The sequence below is a fragment of the Schistocerca serialis genome, chromosome 2 (genome assembly GCF_023864345.2).
Source record: "Schistocerca serialis cubense isolate TAMUIC-IGC-003099 chromosome 2, iqSchSeri2.2, whole genome shotgun sequence".
Lineage (NCBI taxonomy): Eukaryota > Metazoa > Arthropoda > Insecta > Orthoptera > Acrididae > Schistocerca > Schistocerca serialis.
In genome coordinates this window covers 286,628,924-286,653,252 of record NC_064639.1, presented here as the reverse complement: position 1 = coordinate 286,653,252, position 24,329 = coordinate 286,628,924, and the positions used below count along the sequence as shown (strand labels likewise).

Here is a 24,329-nt window from a genome sequence, read left to right as displayed (position 1 = left end):
ACAAGAGAGTGTTCCTCTTTTTAGAAACCATTGCGAGGATATAAATATAACTGGAGATTTTAATTGTGTAACTAATCCGAAAGATCAAACAGCAGATTTAATAAGTCCACAGAACTTGAACAGATCAGTAAGGAATTACTTTTAATTGATTCACTCACATGAGTGGCGCACTAAACGGTTTCACCCAACTCATTAACCATTCGGCAAGCAGGCTAGGTGGAACCTAATATCTAATCTTAAGCAACACGTTTTAAAACCCAAATCTGGCGGACGTGTTTCTCTGACCACGCTGTGTATATTTGCACCATAAATATGAAGACACAGGAAATCTACAGAAGCAGAGATCTATGGAAGTTCAACATTGCGCCTTTGCAGTATCTAGAATGCCGAGAAATTTTTATTAAGGCGTGGGCGGACTGCGAAACTAGATGTAACTCTTATTACTCAGTGTTTACCTAGTGTCTGAAGTGTGTAAAACCTAAAATCCGGAGGCGTTTGAACCAAAAATCAGGAGGCGTTTGATATGCTACTCACACAGTAGAAACGCGTGGTACAAACTAACAATGAAATTTATTTCTAACGATATAAACTTGACGTTATCGTTGTCGAAAATTACACCAAAAATAAGGAAATCCATGCCAAAATTCGGCTTTTACGAAAGGAACAGCTAGAAGGTATCAAAATTAGAGCAAGAATTACGAACTCAGCACATGATGAAGAACCGCCTGTCTTCCACTTCACACGTGAAATGAAAAGGACACTAGAAAAATATTGACGAAAGTAAAAGTTACCTGATGAAACGGCACTAGATATCAGAAACACAATTCACAAACATTACGCTGACCTGGATACTAACAAAGGAATTGATGAGAATGCACTGGTCTAAATGAGAACCAACCTGATAAAAGGACTCACCCCAGTGGACGCAGAACGTCTCACAGAAGAAATCGATGAACCTGAAAACTATCGTCTTCCTTACTCCGAAAAATAAATCCCACGAGCTTGACGGAACCTTGGTACAAATACGCCAAACATTCTGGCATGAAATGAAAGATAAACTAATAATGATTTACAACGAATTAATTAATCCCATTACAATAATTCCCCAAGAATTCTGAGAAGGGTTAATCGACTTTGGTCCGAAAGGCCAGGCAGTTTTCAGTTGAAAACTTGTGAGCGATCGCTTTACTTACTAATGACTATCTTTTTAACTGGAAGAAGGAAAAAAAAAGTGATGAATGTCGTCATAGGACCTCATCGAACTTGTGATGGTTACAATAGATCCATTCTTCAGTGTTACGACCAGACAAAACTCCAATCGCCCGGTCACAACTGTGGGTTCTTTGATTGCTCTGGGAGATGGCTAATTGGAACTACAACATATAAGTATTATTGTCAGTGTCAATAAAATTATGTATACTTTAAGACATTTTATTGTGATGGCTACCAGTTTCGGAAATAATATCTTAAAGTACATGGCTGTTGGTGAATTTTATTGACATTGACAATTACTTAACCAGCCGATGTCCCCTAGCCATGATGGACCAACAGAGATATGAAGTATTAGTTCACTTTCTTACATGAGTGATAAAAAGATTTGCTTAACTTGATACAATCATTTGCCACAGGGTTGCTTGAAAATTTGCAATTGTCACTGACTACTAAAGCATCACTTCATGCACAGATTAATAAACTGTTCTCATGAAGGAAGCACAATGTTGAACATTTACGGAAGTACATTTCCATCTGAGACTCGAATAACTCTTTTGGCCTATTTGATGATGCTGAATGCTTCAGTTGATGTCACGAAGTGGGGCTCAGAGCATCCATGCTCGGATCTGTATTGACTTCCGTTCGAGGGCGTTGCTGTGCTGAGAGAGAAGACGAGTCTTCTTCAGCCCCTCTCTTTCATCGTTGCGGCTTGCAGCAAGACATCGCTAACGTGCGTGGTATCGATGAGAGTTGCCGACTTCGGTGTAGCACCGCGATCTTTGTACGATACCATATTCAGTCCTTAGCAAACTACAAAGCCTTCTTAGCTATAGAAAAGTTTCCAAGATAAGATGCGCTATAATCACTATAAACACTGATAAACCATCGACAGGGTCATTCATCTAATCTGTTCCACACACTGCAAGAGATGGGCTTCCGCCAGCCGGAGTGACCGAGCGGTTCTAGGCGCTACAGTCTGGAACCGCTACGGTCGCAGGTTCGAATCCTGCCTCGGGCATGAAGGCGTGTGATGTCCTTAGGTTAGTTAGGTGTAAGTAGTTCTAAGTCTAGGGGACTGATGACCTCAGAAGTTAAGTCCCATAGTGTTCAGAGCCATTTGAACCATTTGAATACAGGATTTGTTACAGGTTATCGCTTCACAAATTGTGACAAGTAGTCAGCTTGCAGCCATCCAAATCAACAGCTCTGTAAATAAATAGTGCCCAGTATCAATGGCGTTACTCGCAACCGCAATACAGCCATTCCTCGCCATACTAACGAAGCAGTTGAAAGGTTTACAAATAAATGGACAAAACATTGAAAGTTGAGAGTACGCAGATAATGACGGTCTCTTAGTAAGAAGTACCAGTGATGTTGAAACCGCACTGCTGATAACACAACGATGTGAAGCTGCATCAGTGGCTAAGTTGAAGCGTAAGTAGTCCACACTTATGAACATCGGGTTTTGCACACCACGACCAACTTCCAGAAATCCTACATATGAATTATCCAGGAAGAGAGTTCAAAACCAGATTACAGCACACCATCGCCGCCAATCACAAATTGTCCTGCACCGCATAAGAAGCTGTGTTCAATCGTATAATATGAAGTTAGATGAACTGCAAAAGGTCTATCCGGTAAACATCTTCATACTATCAAAGATAAACTATGTTGCTCAAATTCGTCCTATGTCTTGCAACATACCAAAAGGTATCCTAGTGGCCCTCGTGTGTTTCGTTAGTAGTTGTCACATTCTCAAAGTAAGATTATGATATCCTCACACTTTCAACGCGACACAGAGGATTGAAATTAATAGATGTGTTCAGCGACGTGCAAGCTCATTATATTCGCACCACTTATAAACAGTGCTGATCAGCTCCACCGGCCGCGGTGGCCGAGCGCTTCTAGGCGCTTCAGTCTGGGACCGCGCGACTGCTACGGTCGCAGGTTCGAATCCTGCCTCGGGCGTGGATGTGTGTGATGTCCTTAGGTTAGTTAGGTTTAAGTAATTCTAAGTTCTAGGGGACTGATGACCTCAGATGTTAAGTCCCATAGTGCTCAGAGCCATTTGAACCATTTGATCAGCTCCAGATAACCTCACCTCACTGTACGAAATCGCTCCTACGAACATCATTCCATCGATGAATGTGGAACATATTCCATATGAGCGTTGCCATTTTAGAAGCTTGTTATTGGAGTATAGTACAAGAGAATACCTAAAAACTGATTATGAAAGCCAATGAAATCTATAAAGACCTTTTAGAACTTAAGGAATGTGGTAGAACGGAAATGTGGACGTAAGTACTGGCCAGCTATTTGGGAAACATAAATAGCTCACATCTGCCATCTTACTTGGCGACATATGGTACTTCGCAGTGAATAGGAAAATTCCAATAAATTCTTAGCTCCATGAAATTCACCTAGCAGCACTCATGTGCATCACATGTAGCCTAGCAGACACCGATGAACACACATTTGCGTGTATAATCTCGAAACAGATATGGGATTTCATTAAACAAGAAATTTCAGTTATAAATAGAGCCACAACAGAATACACAGAACCTGTTTATATGCTGACTCATGATGAGAGACCGTATCCTGTGACCAAAAGAAACGAGACAATTGGTTTAGAAGGACACCGAACGTTCTACCTCTTAACAAAAGACTACTATATTTAACAGCAAAACTTCATTTCCTCAGACTAAAAAAGATTTTTTTACACAAGGCAGTATTTTTTTCACTAAAAGGGCGAAAAGATAACGAAACTCTAAACTTGAACAATGAAAAATCCAGACATGAATGTAACATATAATTAAAAGGGTAGTTGCTACTCACCATATGGCGGAGCGCTGAGACGCAGGAAGGCACAACAAAAAGACTGTCGGAAAGTTAGCTTTCTGCGAACAAGGCCTTTGTCAAAAATGGTCATACACATACACACACACACACACACACACACACACACACACACACACACACGACCACAGTCTCTGGCAGCTGGACCCAAACTCTAAACTTGGAGACAGCATAGGAGCTCCAATTTCAATTATATTTACCTTGTTTTATCGTTTCAGTTCTCCAGCTTATATTTATATAGCTCTCTCGATCAAAAAGATGATTTAACATAATGAATGACACAGAACCTCTGTGACCAATGAAGTATATATGAATAAGACTTAATGAAGTTTATGATATCCGCGGGCATGTACTTTTTGTCAAACAGAAAATTGGAAATGCCCAAATATAACACAATCTAAGAGTGCGCACTATTTGGTACTCCTAAAATTTATCTGAATGGTTGGACTCAGGGATTTAAATTAACGGTTAACGCTAAAAATCATACCATACATGTTTTTCACTTCTTCAATATATAGAAAGCTGATAATTTCATGTAAAATCTGTAAAAGAACATAATTACTTAGGTCGAAGTATTAAAAAAATGGCAGTAAGATAGTGTAGGAGCAAGAGCAGTGGCCCTTTATGCATATGAAGTAGGTATTTTTCTTATGGAAGTAATACGGAACACGGTGTAACTGGATGAATTGTCACATGCCCAATGTTGCGTAACGTTCAGACACTTTCTCTCTCTCTCTCTCTCTCTCTGTATGTGTGCGTGCGTGTGTGTGTGTGTGTGTGTGTGTGTGTGTGTGTGTGTGTGTGTTTTGCCTTTTGATGACTCTTTACCTCCGCAATTAATGTTCCAAAATGGTACTTGCAACTTCAGTACGCCTTTTGATGACTCTTTACCTCCACAATTCATGTTCAAAAATGGTATTGGCAACTTCAGTAAGGATTGCGGCCAGAGTGGACAGATAGTAGTTGCTAATTGGAGCAGTTGTGTACAACCACGATTAAGATCATATCATGTTTAAACGGGCTGCAAAATGTAGTGATTCCGGTGAGGGAAATTTTGAAGAACATGGGTTGTAACGAAAAACTGATCTTAAAACGAAACGATTAAAGACAAGAATCAGAGGCCTTGCAACTTGATATGAACCACATCGTTCCAGTTTCTGATAACTTCAAATACCCAGCCGCTTCTTTGAAACCGTCGGTAATATAGCTTACGGTTCTCTGCCATTTACTCTCCAGAATGGTCAATAATATCCTCAGTACCAATAGTATAACTCTTAACATACGTGTGTTTCCTCCTGAAACATCCAATTTATACAAGTCGTGTATTATGTAGAGTGGTTGTGGTGTGAGATCCAAAGGAGTACAGTTGGGTGAACACCGTGTCGTTGGTACAACACCTGGCGAGGAACTAGGTGCAGAACGCCTTTAGGCGATGTTTTTCATTTGAAATCTCAGGATGGATGTTGTTTTCGTCTTGTTCAAAAATGGTTCAAATGGCTCTGAGAACAATGGGACTTAACATCTGAGGTCATCAGTCCCCTAGAACTTAGAACTAAAACCTAACTAACCTAAGGACATCACATACATCCATGCCCAAGGCAGCATTCGAACCTGCGACCATAGCGGTCGCGCGGTTCCAGACTGAAGCGCCTAGAACCGCTCGGCCACACCGGCCGGCTTTTGTCTTGTTGTTGGTCTCACAAAATGCTGCGCTTTGCTGATACAGGAAGTCTTATGCGTTTTACCTGTCTTTATACTGTTTTTTCCGTAAACAGTGCTACGCAATAGATGGATATCAGTTCTGTGGCGAAACAACCATGGCTGTTGCTTCACTTTCTTCGGACTTTGAAGCACAGTAGTGTGAAGTTACTCCGACGGGATCAATCCAGCACTCCCTGCTCCAGTAGAAAAATTCGTCGATCAGAGTGGCAGGAGTGGCAGTGAAATAAATTACACCATCGTATAGACTGTGCCGTGACATTGGTAACAACATCTAACTGCCTGAACCAATCCAGTCTGCAAATTGGATCGTTACATACGGCAAACAGCCACATCGCGCCGTTTTAAACTTGTTAGCCGCGCTGTTTAGCGGTGGCAACGACTCGTGCCGGAGAAAAAAAAAATCCCCAGCGTCCAGCACGAGTCTTGGCGAGTGCGCCTCGCCTCGCAACTCAGGGTAAACATTTGCCCCGTGTAAACAAGACCCCTCGCCGCCCGCATCGACCAGTGTGTGCAAACCAGTCGGCGGCGACACACCGTTGACAGATGAAACATTGACTTCACAAACGTCGCTACGCACAACGTTTTAATGAGCCAAGCAGGTCGTTTGTGTCGTCAAATCGGGCCGCTTTCTTACGTAAAAACCTCGTTTTCTAACAGTGCTGTTGACAAGTGTGTCCGCTTCCGTCGCTGAGCGGCTGAACCTGGTTCGATTCTTGGAACGGCGAGGCGTTTTTCCCTCTTCAGAGAACTAAGACGGCGTGCACCATGCCTCTATAGGACAAATAACGAGATGCTAAAAGACAGAGCAGCATCGATCGCCCAAGTCGGAAACCCGATAACAGCCGCGGGTGCGGCGTCGCGTAATCTCGGGGCCTAATGGCGGGGTTTTCTCTTCAAAGGAGTAGAAGTTGTCTCAGTACGAACAAAGGGAGTAGGAAGGTCACGGTTTAATTTAATTAGAGTCAAGTGGATCAACGGACACGCTGACGTAAAACAAAACTATCTCATTGATACGAGGTACTTACTGGATTTAAGGAAAACGTGGAAGTTAGGACCCACCAATATAACTTTCTTTCCACACGACCTGTTTATTTAACAGTGCGTTTTACAGATAACCAAAGCATTTAACCATAAAATTTTCTTTAACAAAATGAACAAATTTGCAAAAATCTTTTGACCTTAAATCTTAACCTGAATAAGTTTTATTCTTTGCAAAAGAAATCTGAACTGCTGTTTTACAAAACAGCAAACAATATGACAATGATTACAAGACGGTCGGACCTGCAGCGCGCCCGTTATCGGGTCAAACAGAGGTGTTTACTACCATGTTAGACACAGTCTCTCTTATTAAATGCCCTTCTGCAACACATGAAAACTATATAAGCACCTCTGATGACAAGAGTGATTCAGTTACTCAAAACAGATGACTTAACTTTTAATTTCAAAGCTGTATGTCGAAAGGTTCAGGGTTAAGATGCACACCTGTGCTTAAAGGTTAAACAGATTAGCAAACAATATGACAATGATAAGTCTTACTTAAAAGCAACCAACCTCTTAATTTCAATCGGAAACCAAAGTGAAACGGGATCCCAACCCGTCCATTCTGACAATTTTATTTCGACTAAAGCCCTGATGACAGTTGGCTGTTAATATTTTCAAAGTTAAACTGATTGTCAGCTATTAAGACCGCTCTGAAGGAACTTCTTAAAACACTACGCGTGAACTCTTATTATAAGAGAACTCACTCGGCGGAACCACAAGATCCGCTAAAATACACCAACAATGACCTGGTCTTTCAAACACAGCAACGAACAGTTCAGTAAACAGGTTGTTCAGATTATAACTAATGACTGAGAAATTGCAATTACTGTCAAAGAATTGAACCGGTTAACAGCTAAATCTAACCACATGGTCCCTCTTCTGTTTAACGGCAACCTGTGCTTTAGTAGACTACAACTGTTCCGGCTTTATTTACAACCATGAGCTGATTAACTAGAACATTAATGATCAGGTGCAGATCAGAAAGGAAAGGCAATATAATAGCGGGACAAATTTTCAAACAACTAGTGTCATAGTACAATACTACTGCCTATATTTACGACCAAAAAGCCGACAGAGTAAAACTCTGAGGGACGGGTAGAAACCAGAAAATAATAAGGGGGGCAGGTAGACAATGAAACAAATCACCACGAGGATTACAGAATGTTACTCCCCTTCCCAGTTCCCTGGAACCACGGTGCGTCGCAGCGGTTACTGAGTGGTGCCGATGAAAGTCAGGTAGAGGAGGGCAGCAAAGCCACGAGCGGTCGTCCGACACGAATGTTGCCAGCCAACCGACGGGATGTCGGCCTGCTGCTTGTAGTTGACGCTAACCCCGGTGAAGTACTCCGGTATCTTCGCTCTGCGCAGCCCTCCTTCCGCAGCTCGTGGCTTCGGCCACTCGGACCTCGTGACCACCTCTTGTCGCGACGTTACTGGCAATCCGCAAACTTCGTGCTTCCCTCTCGGGCCAGCGAACCACGTATACAGCAAGTGAAAACCTAAGGACACTAGCCACCAACTCTACCTCATAGATATTGGCAATGGGGCCGCAAGACGGATAGTCGATACATCTAAGGCAGTGGCGCCAGACAGAACAGTTTACTAAGTCCATGGCGCCACGGCTCACTCATCAAAAGTATCGGACAGCTGTTAGTTAATACACTCCTGGAAATTGAAATAAGAACACCGTGAATGCATTGTCCCAGGAAGGGGAAACTTTATTGACACATTCCTGAGGTCAGATACAGCACATGATCACACTGACAGACCCACAGGCACATAGACACAGGCAACAGAGCATGCACAATGTCGGCACTAGTACAGTGTATATCCACCTTTCGCAGCAATGCAGGCTGCTATTCTCCCATGGAGACGATAGTAGAGATGCTGGATGTAGTCCTGTGGAACGGCTTGCCATGCCATTTCCACCTGGCGCCTCAGTTGGACCAGCGTTCGTGCTGGACGTGCAGACCGCGTGAGACGACGCTTCATCCAGTCCCAAACATGCTCAATGGGGGACAGATCCGGAGATCTTGCTGGCCAGGGTAGTTGACTTACACCTTCTAGAGCACGTTGGGTGGCACGGGATACATGCGGACGTGCATTGTCCTGTTGGAACAGCAAGTTCCCTTGCCGGTCTAGGAATGGTAGAACGATGGGTTCGATGACGGTTTGGATGTACCGTGCACTATTCAGTGTCCCCTCGACGATCACCAGTGGCGTACGGACAGTGTAGGAGATCGCTCCCCACACCATGATGCCGGGTGATGGCCCTGTGTGCCTCGGTCGTATGCAGTCCTGATTGTGGCGCTCACCTGCACGGCGCCAAACACGCATACGACCATCATTGGCACCAAGGTAGAAGCGACTCTCATCGCTGAAGACGACACGTCTCCATTCGTCCCTCCATTCACGCCTGTCGCGACACCACTGGAGGCGGGCTGCACGATGTTGGGGCGTGAGCGGAAGACGGCCTAACGGTGTGCGGGACCGTAGCCCAGCTTCATGGAGACGGTTGCGAATGGTCCTCGCCGATACCCCAGGAGCAACAGTGTCCCTAATTTGCTGGGAAGTGGCGGTGCGGTCCCCTACGGCACTGCGTAGGATCCTACGGTCTTGGCGTGCATCCGTGCGTCGCTGCGGTCCGGTCGCAGGTCGACGGGCACGTGCACCTTCCGCCGACCACTGGCGACAACATCGATGTACTGTGGAGACCTCACGCCCCACGTGTTGAGCAATTCGGCGGTACGTCCACCCGGCCTCCCGCATGCCCACTATACGCCCTCGCTCAAAGTCCGTCAACTGCACATATGGTTCACGTCCACGCTGTCGCGGCATGCTACCAGTGATAAAGACTGCGATGGAGCTCCGTATGCCACGGCAAACTGGCTGACACTGACGGCGGCGGTGCACAAATGCTGCGCAGCTAGCGCCATTCGACGGCCAACACCGCGGTTCCTGGTGTGTCCGCTGTGCCGTGTGTGTGATCATTGCTTGTACAGCCCTCTCGCAGTGCCCGGAGCAAGTATGGTGGGTCTGACACACCGGTGTCAATGTGTTCTTTTTTCCATTTCCTGGAGTGTATTAATACACGGTGTGTCCATCCTTTTCCCTGACGGCTTAAACTCCGCTGGGGACACCTAGAAAGAAATGTCTGAATGTCCGGGAGGAATAGCAGACCATTCATCGTCAAAAGCCGAAACAAGCCAAGGTAGTGATGTTTGGCATTGGGACCTGGAGTGAAATCGACTTTGTATCTCATCCTAAAGGAATGTTGTAGTCCACAATCGTTGCCTCAAAATGGTTCAAATGGCTCTGAGCACGATGGGACTTGACATCTGAGTTCATCAGTCCCATAGACTTAGGACTACGTAAACCTAACTAACCTAAGGACATCACACACATCTATGCCCGAGGTAGGATTCGAACCTGCGGCTGTAGCTGTCGCGCGGTTCCGGACGGAAGGGCCTAGAACCGCTCGGCCACAGCGGCCGGCCGTTGCCTCACAGATGCTGCTTTATAACAAGGTGCAGTGTCATGCTGCTATCATCGTCGTCTGCGAACTGTTCCTCTACTGCATACAGTACACACTGCTATAAAATGTCTTAATATTCTTCCAAAATTACCGCTTTCTTGAGAACAGTAAGGGCGCTACGCCCTCACGATGAAAAACACCTCCAGAACATAACACCGCTTACGCTATTCTTCACTGTTGGCACTATACTTTATGGTAGCTAACGTCGTCCAGGCATTCGCCAAACCAGAACAAAGTCTAGCAGTTCAGCACAGCTCCTTGTGCGAGCTGGCTCCTGCTCACATGTATCGCTTTGTAACCTCCCCCTCACTTATCGACCTTAATGACAGTGAAAAATTAAACCGCGTGTACCTAATGGAAATTTGGGAAAAGCAATCGTCACCAAAGTTAATCTGTCGGTAAAGAGGGAGGAAAGGGTTACATCTAAATGAAAGGAAAAATGCAACTGAAACTGGTGGAAATTAATTTTGAAAAGGGTTAAAGTTAATGAAGAAAGTAAATGTGCGGCCGTTACGTTAACAATTGACTAGCGGTAATTAGATATTTGAGATTTGGGGGAAATTACGGTCGCCAGTCCTAAGGACAATTACTATAGTAACTGAAAAAGAAAGGTAATTACACATATAATTAGCACTAGAAGCGTGGCAACTGAAGGTTGACACGTGTAGTGTGAAAACTGAAAGTTTGTCAGAAGTAACAACTTTCGCTGCACTCTGACTTAATTTAGCAAAAGAATTAATAAAACCGGAAAACTGAAAGTTAATTTAGTGAATGAAATTAATAAGAAGCTTTCTTTCTTAAGCACATCGAAATTCAGTAAAATACGGTTAGTCTTGGACTACCTCAACAATCATTTCAAAAGCTACTTGAATCTACGCAATTTAGAAATAAGAGATTTAGCTTTGAACTTGAATTAAATGATTCTGAACAATTAACAATAGTAAGATTTAGTACGTACCAAGCTGAGCTGCAGTCACAGGTAAGCTAAAATACGGTAACAAAACTCGCACTCTTAATTTGTGCTTGCGTAATCTAAATATTGTAGCCAGCTATAAATACTTAAACTGAACTTTGAAATTAAAGCAGTGAAATGGAATGATTGTACTTTAATGCTGGCATCTGAATTTCAACGACACTCGGGTTGATTTCGGAAAAGGAAGGGACCCTGCTTGGTAATGCAATTGGGACAATGAGCAACAAAAGTTCATGCTAAGTTGCTGTAATTTTGCGAGGCAAATGGAACAGTTTGAAAAGCTGAGGTCTGCCATACAGTTCTGAAACTTTACGTGCTTTTAGTCTTCCTTGTTGGTTGATTGAAGGTTTGAAGTCGTCGATCGAGGAGGTGGTGACAGTCACTCATTGTCGGCCGTCGCTGTTGCAGAAGCTGGATGTTGGCGCGCCTTCTTCTCGACACGGTCCCCAGACGAAACGGGCTCTTGATGTGCGCCAGCTAATGCTTCCCGCCCGCGACACCATGTCAGAAACTATCATCGCAAGTCGAGCGCAATTACATGCTGCCAAACCCCGAAAGCGCGGCAACTCGCGGGAGCTTCACACAACACACCTGCTCCACTGCCCCACCCCAGCCAGACCCTTCTCATGCTCTGCCCCCGCTCCACGCGGCAGAGTTAACACTACCAAAGATCCTACACACTTTGATTCTTCCCACGACCTATCGATGTATTCGTTCGATAGTATAGTTTTCCCTAGGCCAGACCCAGCTTATAAATACAAATAATATTCACAAAACAAACCAATTATACATCGACATAAATGCATATATATACAAATAGTAAAACAATTACAATATGTAAAGACACAGAAATATCATATATTCAGGTAGCAAAAATAAGGAAAACAAATTATAGTACAATAGATGGAAATACGAGGATATGCATTTCCGGCGTTACAGCTTCACAGTGGCTCATTTACGCGTTTTCTGCCAAATTTATTTTGACACAGCTGTTTTAATGAGAACTGACAATGAAATTCAACATCTCTTTTAATATTTTGATGGTGCAAACAAAGGGGACCACTTAATTGAGAAACAAGGTATTTGTTATGACTGTTGCAGCCTTATGATGAGTAAATACTCAGATAAATTTTTGATATTAATATATTTTTTCTTCTGTTCCATCTTTCTGAGACGTTTTCAGTGCGATGGCGTCTTTCACTGCAATTCCATGTCTGCCCTGGCATATGTTCGTTATCGGGCCACTGGTCCACAAAATAGTTATAAGTCCTGAATCTTTCGGTTTTCAGGCGTGCTATCCTGAATACACAGCAAACCATCATCCAACATTTCCATGGGAAGACGTGCTAGAGCAGAATACATACTTACGTGACAGCGTATTTCCTCGTTTTCCTTATAAGATGGAACGAGGCCGCAATACTGAACTTGTTTTCAATTATATAGATTCAAATGATAACTGCAACCAGCAATCTCTGTTCCAGGAAACAAACTGTTAGCTGCTTGAGCGACGGCAATTTCGAAGTGCATCATCAGAGGTGCAGGGTTCCATCCAGTTAGTTTCAGTAGCTTTAAAAAAAGTTGATGTATCTCTCGCTTTTTATTTGGTAGTAAAACGTAAAAAACTGAAATGGTGTTTGTTTCCTCCCAAGAACTATCAACGTCGGCGTGGAGTATAAACAACTACCCACACTGTGTGCTGGAACTCTTGAAAGTTCCATCCACGAAGAATGATTCGCAGTTTAGTAAACATCCTTTTCTCTTTTCGCTGGCAAAGGCCAATATTTTGTTATTCGGTCCCTTGTTATGAATTGCAAGTGAAGAATTGCTACTATCATTCATCAGTAAATTATTTTCTTCGAAGAATATTCCTCCAGACTAGTTGAGATTTTGTGTAGTTCTTAAATATTTCCACCTAATTCGATGTAACGTCAATTTCGCACTTCGGCATGACGGTAACGACGTTACTCAGTCGTAGCCTTGATTGAAGTGCTGCACTAATTCTTCAGCGTAAACTGACGATACTGTAGCCTCTGTTTCTTTTTTCCGCTTCTTTGCGCTGACAAAACGTTTTAGTACTTCATTTGCCGCTTCAGTGGAATAGAAAAATGCCTCCCTTCCCCTACAACTGAGTTATTTTATTTGGACCTCCTTCATTTGCATTTGCCGGCCGCGGTGGTCTAGCGGTTCTAGGCGCTCAGTCCGGAACCGCGCGACTGCTACGGTCGCAGGTTCGAATCCTGCCTCGGGCATGGATGTCTGTGATGTCCTTAGGTTAGTTAGGTTTAATTAATTCTAAGTTCTAGGGGACTGATGACCACAGATGTTAAGTCCCATAGTGCTCAGAGCCATTTGAACCATTTTTTTTCATTTGCATTTATTCTTTTAAAAGTTTTGTAACGGCAGTAAGTCACTTTTTGTTTGTTTGCATAGTCTACTACATACTGGTACCCGTTGTAAATGAGTAGAAGCTTCCGTTTGCTGGTTTAAGTGAACTTTGTTATCTCAGGACTAAACTGCCGTCAGAAGACCACTGCAGTGCGAGAAAGCCACGCACACTCCGAACTTGGGCGGGGACAGGGAACTTTGTGCAGGAAATGGGCTTTGGCCTTCTCCAGAATACGCAGCAGATAGCTGCGGACAGGCCCGTGTATCCTATTTCTGGAACACCCTGTCCGTTACCTACAATGTCCTGGGCTCTGTGCAAATGTCAACACATTCCCTCTCCGTACAAGTGTCACAAACTGGTGCTCGACGGTCCATCTCCGTCGGTACAGGAAGTCTGCCTGGTTTGACTGTCGTTGTTCCTGCGCGTTTCCACTTCATTATCATATCACCAACAGTCTGCTTGGGCAACTGTAGAAGGCTTGAAAAGTTCTTGATGGAACAGTTATTCGGGTGACATCCGGTGACTAGTCCACATGCGAAGTCTCTGAGCTGTCCCGACCGACCCATTCTGCTGTTTACTGCTTCTCTGCTGACAGTATAATACTCTCCGCCTCCTTTTATACTGGTGGAGCAGCCTGTCGTGACATCTAGGATTTTATTTATTCCATTTCATTTGTTACCCATAATTTAAACACAGGCTGTACTGAAATTATGTAATATACATTAATACTTAATTTTTTCGTATACAATACTATCTCCGATCACCATAACTATTTCTACTACTACTACTGCTACTACTCCTTGATGAATATACCGTTTCCGCAGCGGAGCTCCACGCGATCCTGAAGGCACTGGAGCGGATGAAACGTGTTCGGGGCAATCGATTTATCCTCTGCTCCGATTCTCTTAGTGTCTTACAATGATTGCAGAATCTGTACCCAACTGAGGATATGGTCAAGCTGATATATGACCAACTGTACTTGCTCCAACGGCGGGGTAAGGAGGTGTCCTTCTGCTGGGTGCCTGGTCATGTAGGAATATGGGGCAATGAACAGGCCGATCGGGCTGCCAAGGAGGCCTGCAGAGAGCAGGATGTGGTCCAGTGTCCTATCCCCTTACAGTCTGTCATTTCTGCACTCCACAAGAAGTACATGGCGTTGTGGGAGGAAGAATGGCTGGCGGTGACGGCCAATAAACTGCGGTTGGTAAAGTCAACAACTCGGCCGTGCCGTACCTCCTGGCGGGTGCTCAAGCGGGAAGAAGTGACCCTCACGCGTCTTCGGATCGGGCACTGTCCTCTCATACATAGCTTTCTATTACGGCGGGAGGATCCCCCGTTTTGTGATGCTTGTGGTGTGCACATCTCTGTCCGGAACATTTTAACAGACTGCATTTTATACCGTGATGCAAGGGCAGAAGCACAAGTTGATGGGGATCTGCCTGTGTTTTAGCTAATAACGAGATGTGTGTGTCTAGGGTTTTAAAGTTTTGTGATGTGTCCGGACTCTGGCCTAAACTTTTAGGCTGGAGGTTTTAGTGTATTGCAAAGTGGCTGACTCCTCACTTTTTTCCTTGCGGTCAGCCAGCCACTTCCATCTGCTATATTGTTTGAGCTCCCTCTACCACTTTCTTCCTGTGTTGTCCATGTTTTACTGCTGACGGTATGCTTCGTCCCACGCTTCGGTGTGGGTAGGCACATATTTTTCCAAGCTTGTTACCTGTGTTTTACGTTCTCTTTTATCTTACTGTTCTGAGTTTTTTCTTGACACCCGTCTCAATCTGTTACTGACCGGGCTATAAAGACCTTTCCGTCGTGCGCCCTTAAAACACTCTTCATCCATCCATCCACTACTACTACTACTACTAATAATAATAATAATAGTGACATCTAGTGGTCAATTCCGAGTTGCGCAGGGGTGTACGGATACTTTTGATCAGATAGTATACATTGAAATAGCCGCTGAATTAGCGAAGACCGCCGCTCGAAGTGGCACTTTTAGAAAGATTTTTTTATCATCCGATCCAATGACTACGTTGTATACACGAGTGAGATGCAATGGGAAGACGAATATAAATCATCGATACACAATAAAAGGAATTATTATGACCAAGCATTCCTTCCAAGCCCTGGTTCCTTGCAGTTAAGGCAAACAAGGTGTTTTTAAGTATCATAATTCAAATGGTTCAAATGGCTCTGAGCACTATGCGACTTAACTTCTGAGGTCATCAGTCGCCTAGAACTTAGAACTAATTAAACCTAACTAACCTAAGAACATCACACACATCCATGCCCGAGGCAGGATTCGAACCTGCGACCGTAGCGGTCGCTCGGCTCCAGACTGTAGCGCCTAGAACCGCACGGCCACTCTGGCCGTCAAGTATCATAATTCGTGTGAGATTTAATCATGGCTCATTCCCCAACCATCTCCACCGAATACACGATCGAGATAATCCTTATAGTCAACGTGACAGAGTAATAGTAGGAAATATCAGCAAAAAAATGGTTCAAATGGCTCTAAGCACTATGGGACTTAACATCTGAGGTCATCAGTCCCCGAGACTTAGAACTACTTAAACCTAACTAACCTAAGGACATTACACACATCCATGCCCGACGCAGGATTCGAACCTGCGACCGTAGCGGTCGCGCGGTTCCATACTGTAGTGCCTAGAACACCTCGGCCACAGCGGCCGGCTATCATTAAATATACATATATTTTTAAATATGTGGAAATCAGCAAACTGATTTCATACACAAGCACCACTAGTATATGTGCTCAGCTTCATTTTTTTCGTTTCCTCCATAGGCATTTTCTGGTGTTCTGGACGAGGGTTGCAGTTTTAGTGAAGAAACACGTGCTTGGTGGGCAGATGTCTCATATCAGAACGTAGCGCAGTTGGATGGCTGCAAAGAGTTTTAATGGACGAAACGGAGCTAGAAATGTGGAGATTTGTTTTTCATTTGTTGTTTTTTTTTTCCTTTGAACTGTCATTCTCCTTTGTTTGGGATGTAATTACCAGTGCTAGTTGCTAGAAACCAGCTGCGAACGGTATAGTGACTGCGGTGTGTTTTACATCAGGCGGGCGGGTCTGAGAATCCTTTCGATGGTGGGTGGATTGCAAGGAGGACAGTATTACTGGTGTCAAAGTGAGACTGGCGATCTTTACGTAGATAGGTTTAATAGTGCAGCAGCGTCGAGGAGAAATCTGGATCCGCTAGTACCCATTTCCGAGAATATTTTCGGAGCAGTAAACAGCGAAATTTGCTTCGCTAGAGTTGCGTGGATTCAGCCTGCAGCCGTGAATGAGTTTTCGCCCAATGCAATGGAAGCTCCGATTTGAACCGTCCTCCTCCAGTGTCCTACCCACTGCCTAACGCCACTCGGTCAGTCCGAACAAGCACATCATATAGACCAGAGCTGTGGTTTCCAACTAGGATTGTACCTCTCAAAGGTGGACGTTGAAGGGATCTGAACCTACGGGTGCCAACGGCCTTGCCGCAGTAGTAACACCAGTTCCCGTCAGATCACCGGAGTTAAGCGCTGTCGGGCTGGGCTAGCACTTGGATGGGTGACCATCCGGTCTGCCGAGCGCTGTTGGCAAACGTACTGCACACAGCCCTTGTGAGGCAACTGAGGAGCTACTTGATTGAGAAGTAGCGGCTCCAGTCTCGGTAACTGACATACGGCTGGGAGAGCGATGTGCTGACCACTTGCCCCTCCATAGCTGCATCCAGTGACGCCTATGCGCTGTGAGGATGACACGGCGGCCGGTCGGTACCGTTGGGCCTCAACTACTTTGCTAGACTGATATTTGAGTTCTGAACTTCACGTACCATAAACGTAAAACAATTTAAAAAATCCGATTGCTGTGTAGTCTTCTTGTAAGTAACAGCTTTTATATCAAAAGATTTAGAAGCGACAGGAAAGGATATATACGCATTACCAGTTTTATTTTGTTACATAGTGGCATGGGCTTCTAATGCATGTCGGCAATGTAATGGGAGATGCATTGACGATATTAGAAACGAGTAACATGAATGTGTGCAACTGATAGTACTGCATACAAAAGTCCAGGATCTTTATCAAGAAGTGAATGTAAAATAGATGATGATGAACATTATTATGATGATGATGACGATGATAATGAGAAACACAGTTTTTGTACAATGTGGACGTAGTTGAAGGGACAATTTTCTCTTTTATCTTTTGCTTCAGGTGCCACTATAATGTACTTGCTGTACGAGTTCTTATTACCTTTCTCATCGTTACCTTTTTCTTAAAAAGAGAAATGTTAACACCGAATATAAATGTTAATACCGAATATAAACTTAAGTGTTAGGATGCCTTTTCAGAAAACATTTATCTTGAATGCAGCGGTGTACAAAAGTGGAACATGGACGATTAACAGTGCAGGCAAGAAGAGTATGGAAGCTTTTGCAGCGTAATGCTACAGAAGGATGCTGAAGGTAAGTTTGAGAGACAGGATAACCGATGAAGAGGTAATGAGTTGAATAGGAGACAAAAGATCTATGTGCCAGAAATTTTAAAAAATGGGTAGATTGATGGGAAACACCTTAAGGCTTCAAGTATTACTTAATTTGGTAATGGAAGGAAATAGCGCGCGCGCGTGCGCGCGTGCGCGTGTGTGTGTGTGTGTGTGTGTATATGTGTGTGTGTGTGTGTGTGTGTGTGTGTGTGTGTGTTTGTGAGTCGGGGGGGGGGGGGGGGGGGCAGCGGCAGGGGAACTAAATGTCGATTACATTGAGCAAGTTCAAAGTTGAAAATGTGGATTGCAGTAATTATGCAGATGTGAAGGGATTTGCAAAGGATAGACGTTTGATGGAGAGCTGCGTCAAATCAGTCTTCGGACTGAAGACGACAACAGCAACATTACTACCATTCGCAGTGTTAGACAAATGGCTGTACACAAAGTGTTTGAAAGTTTTATCGTTTTCATTAACCAGCTGTAGCTGTCATAAATGGGGCACAATTATAAAGCTTCCCCAGTTACGTGAATAGGAGACGCTCATAGCCCTAATCTTCATAATTTTCGTCTTCAAGATGTAGTTACAACACCACATAACAGGAAGTCTGTTCTAAAGAATGAGCGACAGTAGTTGTTGCTGTGGTTCACAATTAAACAATACCGTTGATGCAAAGGATGTCATTGGCAGTTTTTACAAGTTGTGTGCATTTCCAATGTTATCATTGAAGGTTGCATAACTCGATTTTTTGTTTCAGCATAGTCCACTTATGTGAAGTGAGCAGTAAGGCGCTGCTATCTTTGTCTCATTTCTTAGTCACAGGGAAAGACAACAACAAAACAGGGGTTCAAAGTCTCTGAAACTGTGCCAAGGTCACACCATTCGTCGGAGGAATTCGGTGTTGCAGAATGTTAATGAGGTCCGGGGCCGTTAACCGTCGGTCGTAATGGAACGAAAGGTGTGATAAAGAAAAAAAGCGAAGAACAGATGAAAATAATTCCTGTGTTCTATCTTCAGCGCTCATTTAGTTCTACCGATGAAAATACCTAAGCTCGGATGCAGCTCCTTCGAATTACCATGTATAGATAAGTATATTCCACAACGACCGAAAACTTTAGCAGGCTTTCTTTTTTTCGTTGCCGAAACGACACTGTGGCCGCTTCGTCTAGAGATAAGGCGAGCTGTTGTACAGTGAAACCTCATTCTTCATCTTCATCTTCTTCTTCTTTTATCCCCTACCTGCTCGGGGTCGCAAAGGTTACTATCAGGTTTGGTATGATGTTAAAGTTAGATACTGACTGGACGCCCCTCCTGTCGCTACCCCTTTGCCGCTTGGGGCGGAATATGTGAACCCCAACGGTCTGCGTGTAGTCTCATCCCTGTTTTCTAAATGTTTGCAAATCGTGTAACTGAGGCGGGACATGGGTGCCATCCCGATGTTCACCTAGTCGGATGTGAGAAACCGCCTGGAAACCACGTCCAGGCTGCCCGGCACACCGGCCCATGTCGCTAATCCGCAGAGAGCATTCGATGCGTGGCCGTGTATCTGGCCGAGCCCGAAAGGGGCGCGCTAGCATCTGCGGCTATCCGGCTGGGTTGACAGAGAAACCTCACTAAACCGTATTTATTGGGGCGAGTCCCGGTCCGAAGTATTAAAAGTCCGAATTTTAGAAATGTTTTGGAATCGGGAACATAACACACAGCACTGTTTAAATGAAAACTAGATGATCCGTAATGCTATGTGAAATGCTATACAGTATAATTTAAAAACAGCTAATGTAATAATATCACTATAATGAACAATAGGATTAAACAAATTAAGCTTATCTGTTCAAAGGTTACATTAGACAAGACTGATACATACACTACCGTATTCTAAGGCCTATAAGATGCTACGGATATAAGACGCACCTTAATTTTTAAGCAGACTTTCAAAAAATAACATTTTTATTATTAGACTGCAAAGCCAGACTAAAAAAATTCTGAGTTTATAAAACCGAACTGACCTTTAAAATTCCTGAAAATCGAAATTTGAACCTTCTTCTTCTTCCTCTTCGTCGTCATCGTTGTCCTCTTCGTATATACGATGGTCTTAACTGCCATTGAGAGCGTTACTCGTGCTGCACTTCTTGGAAGATTTAACAATAATGTCTTCTCTCGCTCTATACCAGGGCTGTTTTATCCACTGACACACTTGTTTGATTGTAGGTCGTTTTAAAGCTCCCTTCGGCCTGAATTCATGTTGGATTTCATCCATCATCCATTTGTTCCTCTCTGATATACTCACATTTATTTAAAGAGTCATCAAGAGCTTGCAATTGTCAAGTAAGAATAACAGCAAGATCAGTATTTCCCCAGCCGGACGGAGTGGCCGAGCGGTTCTAGTCGCTACAGTCTGGAACCGCCCGACCGCTACGGTCGCAGGTTCGAATCGTGCTTCGGGCATCGATGTGTGTGATGTCCTTAGGTTAGTTAGGTTTAAGTAGTTCTACGTTCTAGGGGACTGATGACCTCAGAAGTTAAGTCCCATAGTGCTCAGAGCCATTTGAACCATTTGTATTTCCCTATCTCAATTTCTCTCTCACAGAATTTTTTCAAATCACTACTAAACTCATCAAGTCCAAGAAGAGAACTCTTCTTCAATAACGCACCTTTCCTTCTCTCCCACACTCTGTTAAATCGTAATTTCATATCATCCTCGTCCATCCAACCAACCTTCCTCATCTACGTGAATAGCAACAAAAAATGGTTCAAATGGCTCTGAGCACTATGGGACTTAACATCTATGGTCATCAGTCCCCTAGAACTACTTAAACCTAACTAACCTAAGGACACCACACAACACCCAGCCATCACGAGGCAGAGAAAATCCCTGACCCCGCCGGGAATCGAACCCGGGAACCCGGGCGTGGGAAACGAGAACGCTACCGCAAGACCACGAGATGCGGGCGAATAGCAACACCTGGCAGTATTTCAGGAGGTTTTGGCATTGTTTTGGGCTTGAAAATGATCATTGGTTTAAGTTTAATACCGTCAGCACAACATGAAGGTACAACAGTATAGTGCCTTTTTTATGTCCACTTGTTTTTACATTTACAGTTCTAGCACCTTTCATGGAAACAGTTCTGTTACTCAGCACATCAGACATCAGATGAGTGCCGTCCACATTCCCTATTCGGCTTAGTGCCACACTGGTTTTCTTTCGATGCTGAATAATAAAGCGATGGAAACATAATATTTTCTCTTCATACTCTTGTGGTATTTTTTGATATTTTTTATTTTTTTGGCATGCTAAGTCCATGACGCTTCATAAACTGTAGCGCCAACCATCTTCACCCTTGCAGTCTGATAAGTTCCACTTCCGCGCTAGATTACGAGCGTGTATATTTGGATCATTTTTGTATTAACTCCAATGCCACTTTCACGGTGTCTTTGAATTCATTTTAATACGTCGTCTTCTAGTTTTGGCCATTTTGCATTCAGTCCTCCATTCGCACATTTAGTCTTCCTCATTTTTTTCAGTTATTCCTTAGTTTCCCACCAATCGCGAATTGTTTTTTCTGTTGGTGGTATGCCGAAATACCGCTCAGCTGCGCTGTTTCCAAGTTCTGCATATGCTATTACTTTCAGTTTATAGACCACATCATATGGATACCTTTTATTCTTTTTCCATTACTAAACTAGCTACTAACAAAGATATTGTGCTCTTACCGGTAACAAAAATCACTTTCAATTCAAGTTCACTGGCACGTAGATTGCAATGACGCATCATGGGCTAGACGGTGTTCTGGTTTCGTGATGGTGGGCGGGAGGGACACATCAGCAAGCTTGTGAATCCCCGCAACTCATGTTCAGCGCATCGGTGCACTGCTACTGACAGCTGAATCCAATGTTGCCAGATAGAGATAGGTTTCCCGCAGCATTTAAGACTGACTGGAATTGTACATCAAAATTTTACATTAATTTTGAGTATAAGACTCACCTGAATTTCGGAGGCTATTTTTCGAAGAAAAATTATAGTCCGTAAAATACGATAGTGCACATATACATTACTACAGTCCTTCAAAAATCAGCCTGTACCAGAAATTTATAAGCTACATTTAGCATAGAACATTAGGTACCTTAACAGTTATTTGCTTCTGTGAACTGGATTTACAGTGACATGATACACAGTAGCCTAAGAGGCACTGCTATGATGTTGCTGACATGGCAATATTTCCGTTGCCAATACATGTAGATAATCGCAGGAGCTGTATGAAAATGCTGAACCAGTTCCAAGCACGAAAGAGCCACATGGTGCTGATGAACTACAACATGTTGACAATGAAATGATAATTAAATCAAGACCCTAAGCTGTCGACAGGCCTTGATGTACAGCAACGGGGGACAGTTGAAAATGTGTACGCCGACCGGGACTCGAACCTGGGATCTCCTGCTTACATGGCACACGCTCTATCCATCTGAGCCACCGAGGGCACAGAGGATAGTGTTACTGCAGGGATTTATCCCTTGCACGCTGCCCGTGAGATCCACTAATGTCCACACACAACATTCGTGGTGGCCCTGCCCATTACACTCATTACTCGCGGCAGACAATCTTACCGAGTCCCGCACGGGTTCGGGCAATGAGCGTGCATCCAGCACAGAGGAAGAAGATCAAATGACCGTTTAGCCTTAACTATACCAAGATGGTATCTATTCTTTCGGACAATTTGATTTGGTCTTGCTTCAAGTTTGTTTTCTTGAATGTCACTTGCACATCTTTAATAGAACCTGCATCAGCGGCTTCAAAAGAATCTACGACATAACAAAAGTCAGTGGAGGCAGCAACGCAAGACTTTCCAACATAATGAAGCAAACAGATGTTAACCTCAATTAGTTGCTGGAATTTCCGCCTTCTTATCGATTTAATGTCTTCAAATTTGTCACAGTAAAAGATGGTAGCATTTATCCAGCTACCTCATTTGGTTACCATATATTGTGGTGGCTAAGCTAAATCTGGCAGTCTCTCTCTAAATGTGGCAATATGGGCAGGTGCTTTCAAGAACAGCTTTAACAAGAAAAAAGTCAGAACATGATTTACGAGTAATTAATTCTGTCGGAATTATCTAACCTTTGTATTTTATTCACTTATTTGCCTTCTTTGTGGAGGACACCAGCATATTCACATTATTGTATTTTAGACGTATTATTTCAGCTGCAAGATGTTGCACATGGGCTAAACATGTGAGGAATTTTAATTACTTTCCTGACATTCATATATACGGGGTAGCCTCGCTTAACAACAATAGGACACTTTTTTGTTTAAATTTATTAGCCACAGTATTTGCAAAAAACAAAAATATCAGATTACTGCTACATCTTAAACCACCACATAGTCTGTAAACGTTTTAGCAAACCCAGTCCCCCTTGGATTGCAGGCAGAGGTAAAGGAGCACAGGAACTTTCTGAAAGTTGGGACCTGGTTGGTACGGAGAGAATCAATTGCTGGCCTGGCAACATACTTTTCTTGCTACATAGTTCAAGTACAATAATTCGTACCGCTTATTGTAAGCAGCAAGGACTGGTAGCAGGGATTGAGAGCGTTTAGTTCATTGAATTCTACCGTTACCTACTTTGCAGAACTAGGGCGCTTGAGCTAACTATGAAGTTTACAGATTATAACAAAATTCACGAAGTTAAACATGTTCTGCACTTTTGACATAATTCGTATGAAAAAATAAACAAAAGGTGCTATCATACACCTTATTATGATATATTCACCAAGCCATAAAACCTTCTAGTAGGCATTATATCATGCTACTTCAAATGGCTCTGAGCACTATGGGACTTAACATCTATGGTCATCAGTCCCCTAGAACTTAGAACTAATTAAACCTAACTAACCTAAGGACATCACACACATCCATGCCCGAGGCAGGATTCGAACCTGCGACCGTAGCAGTCGCGCGGCTCCGGACTGAGCGCCTAGAACCGCTAGACCACCGCGGCCGGCTATCATGCTACTATATCAAAAAATGTTGTATATATGCAAACTGAAGTGACGAATCAAAATTTGGACCATGGCCAGGTTTCGAACCCGAGTCTCCAAATTTTCGTTCGCCACTTCAGTCTGCGTA

At 43.6% G+C, this 24,329-nt stretch overlaps 1 protein-coding gene and 1 pseudogene across 1 annotated transcript in view; both read left to right on the top strand.

The window, feature by feature from the left end:
* Positions 1-24,329, top strand: part of LOC126457055 (long-chain-fatty-acid--CoA ligase 1) — a 632,391-nt gene that overhangs the window by 150,173 nt on the left and 457,889 nt on the right. The gene's annotated exons all lie outside the window — the stretch shown is intronic.
* On the top strand, positions 17,209-17,326 carry LOC126458836 (5S ribosomal RNA; annotated as a pseudogene).